The 11,147-nt window shown below is 43.5% G+C and overlaps 1 pseudogene; it reads right to left on the bottom strand.

The window, feature by feature from the left end:
- Positions 1-1,081: 1,081 nt before the first annotated feature.
- On the bottom strand, positions 1,082-10,828 carry LOC113405349 (annotated as a pseudogene).
- Positions 10,829-11,147: the final 319 nt, after the last annotated feature.

Here is an 11,147-nt window from a genome sequence, read left to right on the forward strand (position 1 = left end):
TAAAGTGATCAGTTATGCTACAACCTCACATGAAGCAAGTAAAAATAGTTGCAAAAGGACATAAATTACCTTAATACAACAAAAGCTGTCTACAAAGTACTTTGACTCCCATCAGTTTTCATACTACTTCTGTACGTGTTAATGTTGCAGAAACCACGTCTTCTTTCTGGCGCCATGCCTGTTTGCAACAGAAACTAAACAGCACGAAAGACCAAATAAAATATTCCACGTTCACAAATAGGTGATATTGTAACATGAAGGACACTTTAAAGCTTTTTAGATAAAATTTGTTTCATTTCCCCCCCACCCAAACCCAACTGCCTGCTACTCCCTTTTCACATACGTACACATACCCCTACTTTGCACCGGATCAGCTTATGCTGAAGTTGAAAATGTAGGCTATGTCTACACTGCGTACCTTACAGCACCATAGCTGTGCCGCTGTAAGGTCCCCGGTGTAGCCACTCTTTGCTGGCAGGAGAGAGCACTCCTGCTGGCAAAATAAAACCACCTCCAACTAGGGGCAGTAGCTTTGTCTCCCGCTGACAGAGCACTATCCACACCAGTGCTTTTTGTCAGTAAAAAACGGTTAAAAAAGTGCATTGTAGACATAGCCTTAGTAGCTACCTTATGTTGCTTGACAAGATGGCATTCATATTAGGAGACCAGCAAAACCCATTCATGTAGGCTTAGTTGAGAAGTAACACCATCCTCATTCAAAGTTGGCAGTCTGGTTTCAAACAGTAAAGATACCTGGGAAACCTGAAACATTATGGGAATTCAGAGTACTCTTACAACAATTGCATCAGGTACATCAGACCTCCCAAGTTTACCAAGTAGGAAAACTAAAGAGCTTTTGTCAGCCTCCCTCACTTTCATATTCCACAAAGTGCACAATCAAGCATAGTTTTGATCACCAGGAGTGTTAAGAAAGGTTGAGGGTGACCTGGAGTAAGTTTCTAGGCCAAAGCCAACATTTAAATAGAAAGTAAGTTTCAATTAGTTTATTCAGGTATGGCTGAATTCACCTTCCAGCATCTAAATACTTTAATAAAGAGAGCACTTTTGAACAAACCAATTGTTCTTAAATTAAGATCTAAACACAATGCCAACGTTCACCCCATAAAGACTGAAGACAATTAATAAGATTGAGTGTAATTAACTTTCAGACTAAGCAGGCACTGGTAAAAATTACTTCTCTCCCTACTGAAATGTAACCACCATTTTGCAATTAAACTCTCCAAGTTTCAGTGTTATTCATGAACAGGTCTGATTATGACAAATTTGATCCTAGGAAATAAGTGACCTCAATGTGCCAATACCCAACTGAGCAGAGAGACTTCATAGAAGGTAACATTTTTCATAATAACTTAAGCAAGAATTCATATGTTGCATTGATTATGCCCCAGGATATAATAGAGCGATGGTAATTCAGATGGGCTCCTCTGAAAAGGTGTGTCAGTTTTCTATCACGTTCCAGCCAAATCTTCATGAAAACTTTTGGAAAAGACTGAAATTCCCCACCAATTTGAGACTGCATGCGAGCTTTTACAACATTAATTGGGAAAAACAAGAATCCCAACATGGCACCCAACAGCCCTCCACAGATAAAGTCATTGACCAAATGAGCACTGTAAGAAGTTGCTTCGGGAAGACACTGCTTGATGGGTCCTCGTAGGCCAAAAAAGAGTACATTACTCGGTCCATTTCGGATCAGAATAGGTACCAAACCCCGATAATATTCTTTAATTCCATAGTCTTTTAGCACCCTGAAAGCCTGGTAAGTGTTTGTAAATCTGTCATGATGTTTGTAGTCCTGAAGCAAAGTCTGGACCCGCTCAAAAGGTGTAAGAAGAGCTTCTGATGTTCCTGCAAGCACTGCTGCCACACTGCAAGTCACAAGTTCAGGTGCATTTGTGTGCCTCTGGAGCAGGGAGGAGAAATCCTCATACAAGCCAAACATCAGGGCAAGAGTTGTAGTTTTCTGCATTAATGGAGGGAGGAGTCCACGGTACAGGTTTCGGATTCCATCTTTTTGTAACTGATATACTGCCTCCCTTAATCTCACTCCATACAGTTGTTGTCGAAAGAGGACCTTCTGGATGGGAAAGGTGATTGCTATATTGGTGAAGGCTGCACAATATCCACAAAAGTAATGTTTACCTGAGCTAACTTTTACAATGTGATGAGCAATATCTTGCTTTGAACTTGTTATGACAAGATCTTCTGAATCCATCATACTGCTCTTTCTTTCTTCATACAAGTGTTGTCCTCTCCTACATCAAGAAGGTAAAGGAGAACATGAACAAAGCTGCACAGAACCCCGCTTTTTTTTTAATTCATGTTTATAAGTCCTTTGCATGCACAAGGTCTTCAAGCAATTCCATAAAAATTCAGTGGACTAGAATGATAAATCCCACATTTGAGAGCTCATACATGTACAAGTGGTTTCAGTGGCTGTATTACAGCTCTCAAAGAACTGAAAGATTTATACATGGTTCAGCTAACTGACACAAGGAAGGGTAAAAAAAGCAGGAAACTTTTTTGTTGATTAAATGCAAAAAGTTATACACAGAAATCACTTTTAAAACAAAGTAGCATATTTAGTGCCATGTGAAAGCTGAAAATGTAAGTGGAAGTTAGTAAATTCAGAAGTTAAGGTTCCTACACTCCACATTAGTAATTTTGACAATTGTCGATACAAAACAAATCAGTGAAAGTTTGTGTTTTTTTAACCTTGCTATTACAAGTCATCTTGACTATTCAGACTCATATTTTACATGACCCTGTAACAGACCAAACCTTATCTGTAAAGAACACATTTGCTATGGAGTAGAAATTATAGATCACAAACTATAGAAAATATGGGCATAATCTCTAAAGAACTGTCTACATTATAACAACTTAACTCAGGGAAAGTAAGCAGTTGGACAGATGTCAATTAGCAACCTACATGGTTTTATCCAAAGGCAGAACGTCACAAACATATAGTGGGATGGGTGGGAAGGAATCTGAATCAATGCTGAGTGTACAATTTTGAAAGATCTTTTTGGTAAGTGTGAGATGCATTAAGGGATGGGAAATAAAAACCCACACAACCTGATTACACAGAGAAACAGCATTCTATAAAATTCTGAATGCAACCTGAACATACAATGGGTTTGGGGATGGGAGGGGAGAAGTTATCTCACTTAACCAAGCCATAATTCAAATGTGGCTTGTCAAAATGGTAAGATAATTTAAGTAACTATGTCTGCATACCCGGTATTATAGCATAGCCAAGTAAGTATAAAAGAGCTGACTCCAGAATTACAATTAATCAATCCTAGGCGCACATATTGTCCTGTTAAAGGTCAGAGAAGAACTGGGACAACAAGTGAGTTCTTAATACAAGTATTATCTACAGAGAGTTCTAAATATCTGCAATTTCAAAGTTTTGTGACCTACCTGAGAAAAGCTAGGGAGTCTTAGACCCAAATATATATTTGCGTTTGGTTTTAATATAATTGTTTTCCTTTCTTTAACATCTGATCTTAGGCTATATTGTTTGGGAATTTCATTCAGTTCCAGAATAGTTAAATATAGCTCAGACTTCTAAAAGGAGATATTTAAAGGTGTCTAAACTCTAAAGCCTACTCTGCTTTGCATTCTCCATCAGAAGGCACGAGCATATGGGGTCATTTCCATAAGTGCAGTCACTGCCAGCTTGTGTGTGGTAGGTAGGATGCATGGGAAACCCTAAATAACCACAGCCAACAACTGATCTGAACCTGATTTACATTTAAAAGTTTCACCAGTGTAATTATTTTTGGTTAGGGGTGTGATTTTTTACAGTAGTTATACCAGTAAAAGCCCTACTGTGGATGCAGTTATACAGTATAGTTTACTCCCCTTCCTGTACAGAAATAACTTAGAGAATTTTTTCACTTCAAGGTCCCAGAAACAAAGACAAGGTTTTCATCTCGAGGCCAAAAGACCAAAAACATCAAGACACTTGATCACGGCCTTGGATAGACCAAGAGACTACCTACACTTGACCAGAACTCGGAGAGCCTACTAATATCTAGCTCTTACATAAGCACTTTGCATCAGTAAATCTCAAAACGCTTTACAAAGGAGGTAAGTATCATACTACTATGTAAACACTTTAATACCAGTATAACTACATCTATACCAGGGGGCTGAACGGCTTTAACTATCCTGGTATAGTGTCAGTAGGTCAATTTAGTTAAATCTGCATAAAGGTGCCTTATACCAATGTAGCTATTCCTATAAAGAAGGGGAATAAGCTATAACAGATACAACTGTATACATAACTAGGGTTATACCAATTTAACTATTTTAGTAGAAAAATTATACCCCTTCCTGAAAAAATTAAACTGGAATAAAACTGTGTGTAGACAAGGCCTTAGGCAGCTTAACACCAAATGCACCATCAGTAGCAGTCTGTGGTCCAGTCATTTCAATCCTCATTTTCTATTGAAAAAAATGTAAACAAAGAGCCAAATTTATATAGGCCACAAATTGCTGCCTGCAAAGCAGCTGAATTCATGAGGTAAGGAGCAGTGTGGAACTATACTTTATCCACCTCACCCTTGTTAAGTTTAACCAAAAAGCATGCCAGCTGTCTCTCAAGCACTTGTTATTACCAAAGCCGGGCCTCATGGGAAGAGGAGAGTTTCCTTTGAAGTCTTTATGATAAATATCTGCCTGCAGCAGTACTTTATAAGTAACCTGCCACTTCCTCCAATAGTGCTCAGAAGTACCTAGGCTACTTTTCAGTTAAACCAGGGGCGGGCAAATTTTTTGGCCTGAGGGCCGCATCAGGTTTCGTAAATTGTATGGAGGGCCCATTAGGGGAGGGGGTCGTGGCCCAGCCCCCACCTCCCATCTGCCCCCCCTCCCCGGGGACTCCTGCCCCATCCAACCCCCCCTGTTCCCTGATGGCCCCTCTGGGACCCCTACCCCATCCACACCCCCCCGCTCCCTGTCCCCTGACTGCCCCCGGACCCCCGACGCCCCATACAACCCCTCCTCTCATTCCTGATGGCCCCTCCGGGACCCCTGCCCCATCCAACCACCCCTTCTCCCTGTCCCCCGACTGCCCCCGGGGACCCCTGCCCCCATTCACCCCATTTCCCCCCAACCACTATCCACACCCCCGCCCCCTGACCACCACCCCGAACTCCCCTGCCCTCTATCCAACCCCCCCTGCTCCGTGCCCCCTTACCGCGCTGTCTGGAGCACTGGTGGCTACAAGAGTTCCACTTATAATGGCAAGGGCTTTTTAATTTTTGTTTGTTTAAATCTGGCCACATGTTCATTAGGAATTTGACTGAGACAACCAAATCATTCCATATAGGTCACTCAGGAGCCACCTTTGGTAACTTTCGGCTAATACCCGTTTGGGACTGATCTGAACTAGTTGGTCTACAAGTAACTTGCTCCCTAATTCCCTGCATTATCCACTTCTCCAGGTCTGAGGTCTTTAGGGACTTGTCCATAAAAGCAAAAAGGGTACCTCTTTCAATCATTTTAGTTTAACATGACTGAAAAGCCCTAGTAACACACATGTAGATGCAGACTAAGACCTCTGAATTTGTGTTAGCTGGTCATGTTGTAGCTTTTTTTACCCGAGTAGTCGAGACCCTTGTGAGAAAATATACAGTCTATTACATTTATTATTTTGGTGCAATGAGGAAAGCCATGTAAAGGCAGGAAAGGCAGAGGTGGGCAACACTAGGATTTGTTAGTTCAAAGCCATATCAGAAGATAAAAATGTGTAAATGTAAACAAGCAATCATACAGGGAGGACACTGCTGCAAACTGCTGACAAGACAAACTCAACTAGTACATGGCAGAACTTACATGAATGTTAAAGCCTGGTTCTACTCCAAAAACTGACTCTAAAAATGGCATTGTCTCACTGATTTTTGTATCAAATTGCCTAAATTTGCAAACAACAGAATTGTTTTCTAAATGCCAACTGGATGTTGAATGGTGGGGTGGGGGGGGAGAGAAGAGAGAAATAAATGGTGACACTTTCTGAAAATCTTCTCATAACCAAATTTCCACACACTAAAGAGGCTAAAGTGGAATGCCACTCAGATTGGCTAGAGCCTCATAAGAATGTCCCTTTACTTATTACATGCTTTGATCAAAGTGAAATAGTTAACTATGATGACATTTAAGTTTTTAGGCTTCAGAGTTAAATCTCCCTTTAAATGAACAGGGACAATTCAGACTTCCCTTATAACTGTTTCTGATCAGGCAGACTTAACTATACACTGGTTTACATTTGAAGATTACTTTCACAGCTACTAAAAGCTAAATATTTTATTTTTTAAAATAAGTGTTAGATTCTGGAGCAAGAGATGTAGTCACCAAAGAAATCATTGGCTAACCAAGCCACTACAAGAAATCCCAATTCAACACCAATAGCTAGATCTGCAAACTTAGTCTGAAAGTCAAACTCAGCTCTCCCTAGCACACTCCTCAATAAAGATTCTGCAGTTTGAACTCAATTAATTTTGTTGATGTGAAAACTGCAACAGAATCCAGAGATAACTCTTTCAGAGCTCTATTGGCTCTGCAGGGCTAATGGAAGTAAAAAGTAGTAAATACAATAGACAATTAAGCAGAAACAACAATGAATACACACAGAGAGCAGGTCCATTAATTAAGACATTGCTCTGAAAAGTAACTATGAAAAAACTGGTAAAGTCATACTTTACAGCTACCTTTCTCAGCCATACAGGTTTATTAAAATAAGCCTGCTCAGGATGAAAAATACTTTTTGTGTTGACAAAGAACATATTTATTGACAGTCTAAAGCAGGAATTCTCACTCCATGAGGTATGACCCAAAGTGAGTTGGGAGGGAATACCAGCTGGGTCACACAACAGTGATTGAGAAACCTAAAGAAATTATTAAAGCTATACAATCTCTCAGGGTAAGATTACTCCTGGGGAAATTCTGCATCACTGCATGCAAACATAATTAATGTGCCAGGTGTAATTTTTTTTCCTCCGCAAATGTTTTTCCTCTGCCCCCCAAAATAACCTGTTCCATACTTCTCCCACCCACACCCAACAACCATCCAGGCTCACTCCCAGGCTCCTTCCCTCTCCCTCAGCTCCTCCGTTACCCCTGGCTCCCCCAAGCCTTTGCATTGCTTCTGAGGGGCAGCAAATACGGTTATGTATTGCAGTTTAAATGAATTACTCAAAGTTCTGTATTTATATGCCTAATAAGGAATCTATTTGACAAAAAACATTTCCTGAATCTTTTTCATTGTCTGTATTGTTACAGATGTACTTGCTGACAGGTATTTTGAAATAAATTACCAAAATAATTGAAACTGGTGTGATTATATTGTGTTATTATTTTAAAATATTATGTGCAGAATATTTAATTTTTTGGTGCAGAATTCCCCCAGGCATAGGTAGGATCCAGAGTTCGCTCCCATATGCTGCCTACTTCCCTACCACTCCAACCCATGCAATGGGGCTCCTCAGTCTTCACCACCTACCAGCCCTCAGCTAGAGAAGGAGCACTTTTAAGAGGATGCACAGCTGCTCACACAATCCCTTGAAGTGATGATGCCTGTACTGTACTCCTAAGTGCTGGTAGAAGGTGGAACACAGAAAGGAGATGTCCAACCACACCACACCCCAGTGCAATTTCTTGCAGTTACTATAATCCTTTAGAGCCTTTTGGTGGGTTGTCACAAGAAACAGATGGTTTTAGGGACCCCATGCAAAAAAAAAAAAAAAAGTTCGAGGACCACTGGTCTGAAGCACAGAAGCAGCTTAGAATAGGATCTAAATTTAGAACAGTAGTACCTCCCAGGGAAAAAAAGGTTGAGCCAACTCCTAAACAGGTTTTTCTTGTGCTTGTAATTTTCCTTTGCATTCACTCCCAGTTGAGAGCTTTTTAAAGTTCTCTACTTTCACCAAGCAAAGGATGTTTTCTTTTAATTACCTTGTTTTCTTTATGTTCATTCTTTAAAGGGGCACAATCAACATAAAACTAATTTTAAAAGTCTGTGTTAACATTGCAGATTAAGTCATCAAAGAACTATAAAAGTCTAATTTACTTTTCTCCTGGTATGCTGTTTGCTTTGTTACAATTCAATCAGCTAGAATAAAAAGAACTGGCACCTTAGAGACTAACAAATTTATTAGAGCATAAGCTTTCGTGGGCTACAACCCACTTCTTCGGATGCATATAGAGTGAAACATATATTGAGGAGATATATATACACACACATACAGAGAGCATGAACAGGTGGGAGTTGTCTTACCAACTCTGAGAGGCCAATTAAGTAAGAGAAACCTAGAATAAAAAGAGACTCATTCAGATTCAGCTTTGTTCCCAAGTCATTTTTACTTTCTATGGGTATGTCTACACTGCCCATGTTACAGCACAGCCACGCTGTGATGTGGGCAGTGTAGACACACTTTAGCACCAGGGGAGAGTTCTCCCGGCGATAAAACGATAAAAAACAACAACACCCCGAACGAGCAGTGGTAGCTGGCTCCTGGTGATAAAGGGCTGTCTATATGGGCTTGTCCACACTGAAGTGCTCGACAAAATTTTTGTCTTTCAAAGGTACTTTTAAAAAGCCCCCCCGAAAGACAAAAGTTTTGCCTACGCAAGTGGCAGCATGAACGTGATTTTGTTGGCAGGAGTGCTCTCCTGCCAACAAAGCTAACGCCGCTTGCGGGGCTGGAGGTATTTTGTCAGCAAAAGTGCTGACAAAGTACCGAAAAAGAGCATTTACACATGCTGACTTTTAGCGACAAGGCTGTGCCTTGTTGCTAAAAGCTGCATTGTGTAGACAAGCCCTACTTCCGCTTTTCAGGGTCAGGGTGGATAAAAATCAATGATTAAAAAAAAAATCGGATTTTTTTAATTTAAATCGGATTTTATTGATAAAATGCTTTTTGAGGAAAAAAACCTTTGGTCAGTAAAATTTACGTTGCTCAGGGGTGTGAAAAACTCCCCCCTCGGACCGACAAATGTTACAATGACAGAAACACCACTGTGGGCAGCGCTATGTTGGCAGGAGACACTCTCCCATAGCCTTAGGCAAGAAGGAACTTAAGCTCCAGTCACTTTCACTTAAGCATATTTGAAAGTTTTTGCAGGCTGGCCTGAAATAATCAGTTTAGTTCACTGACTACAGTTAATCCCTCTGTTTAATAAATCATTTAGTTGTAAATGTGAAACATGTTTTGATGAGAAATTTATGTATCCAAACATTTAAGGTTGTTTTTTTTTTAAATAAAAAATAAATTTTATATGCTTTTTGTGTATTTAAATTCCAGTTACCCTTCTACTTCAGCTTGACACAAACCATGGGGGAAAAGTTAATTGTCTGGTAAATAAGCAATATATCATTCACCATTTTCTAATATACTACAAATGTACAACAAATAAGACTCTGGAAATACTAAGCTATATAATAGCTTAAATAAGTGTACAATTATAGTGTGCCCTCCTAGGTGCAAAAAGATGTAACAAATCTAGTGTAACTTAGCTGAAAGTGAAGACCATTAAAGCATGTTATCAACCAGTGAGAACATGCCTTTCTTTCGAAAATAAACTTTTCCATTTGTACTTCAGTTATTCAAAAAAATAATGATTTAAATGGAGGCTTTCCACTTGATCAATGCCCCCCAAATCAAAGTCATACAGCCAATTACACGCCAACACAGAGAACAGGAGGGACGGAGGTGCGCCACTGCCCCGGACTGAGATCTAGCCCAGGGGTCGGCAACCTTTCAGAAGTGGTGTGCCGAGTCTTCATTGATTCACTCTAATTTACGGTTTCGCGTGCCAGTAATACATTTTAATGTTTTTAGAAGGTCTCTTTCTAGAAGTCTATAATGTATAACTACACTATTGTTGTATGTAAAGTAAATAAGGTTTTTAAAATGTTTAAGTAGCTTCATTTAAAATTAAAATGCAGAACCCCCCGGACGGGTGGCCAGGACCCGGGCAGCGTGAGTGCCACTGAAAATCAGCTTGCGTGCCGCCTTCGGCACGCGTGCCATAGGTGCCTACCCCTGGGCTAGCCACACCGTCCTGGCAAGTGGCCCGCACCCACTCGCTCGGGATAGGGTGACCAGACAGCAAGTGTGAAAAATCGGGACGGGGTGGGGGGGTAATAGGAACCTATATAAGAAAAAGCCCCCCCCAAATCAGGACTGTCCCTATAAAATCGGGACCATCTGGCCCCCCTAGCTGGGGGGGAGGGCCACCCCCCCCAACAAGGCCACCTGGGAGAAGGCCCCCCCCCCCCCCCCCCCCCATGGCCATGGGGCGCAGGCGAGCGCGCGCGGCAGACCCAGCCCGAAGCACCGGGCGCGGCTGAAATCACGGACATCAGGACAGGTATCTCGTCCCAGGCTGCTCCCGCCTGGATCCCGAGGCCAGGCCCGGCGCCTGACCCTGCCCGGAGACTCGCGCGCCGGAGCAGCGGCTCCCTCCAGCGGGAGGGCGGGTCCCGCGCGGCTCGCCGTTCGAGCCCCAGCGCGCGCCGCCAACGCTCCCCCTGGACCCGCGTGCCAAGGCCGGGGCTGGGCGCGGGGCCAGGAACGGCGGCCGCGGCAAGGGAGGGCGGGGCTCACCCAGCACCCACAGGCGCTAACCTGCCCCCCGGCACAGGCCCGGCGCGGGGCGCTCGGCCACTCAGCGGACCGGCCCGGCCCGGCCCGGCCCGGCCCCGCGGGGGGGAGGGGCGGCGACTCACCCGCGCCGGCTCCATGGCCGCTCGCGCCCGCTGACAGGAGCCGGGCCCGGCACCCTCCTCCTCGGCCATCGCCGGCCCAGCCCGACATCCCCCACTCTGCGCGTGCGCGTGTGCCGGCCAGTAGCGGCACGTGACCTGGACGCCCGGGCCCCGCCTCGCCCCCTTCCCGGGCGGCGGCTCGGCAGAAACGCGCCACGTGACCAGGGAATGTGGCCTGGCCCCGCCCCCCCGACTCCCGAGTAGCTTCGAGCCCCCAGCCCCGACCCAATCAGCTGGAGAGCCGGTCTCTGCGTCAACACGGCCTCGCGCCAGGCCTGTGCGCGTGCGCGGAGCACGGGGGGGGTCAAGGGAGGCCAGGCAAGGGCGGCCGGGTTCGGGGCGACAGGCC

Source organism: Terrapene carolina, unplaced genomic scaffold (assembly GCF_002925995.2).
Source record: "Terrapene carolina triunguis isolate 2854851 unplaced genomic scaffold, T_m_triunguis-2.0 Scaffold35098, whole genome shotgun sequence".
Classification (NCBI taxonomy): Eukaryota; Metazoa; Chordata; order Testudines; family Emydidae; genus Terrapene; species Terrapene triunguis.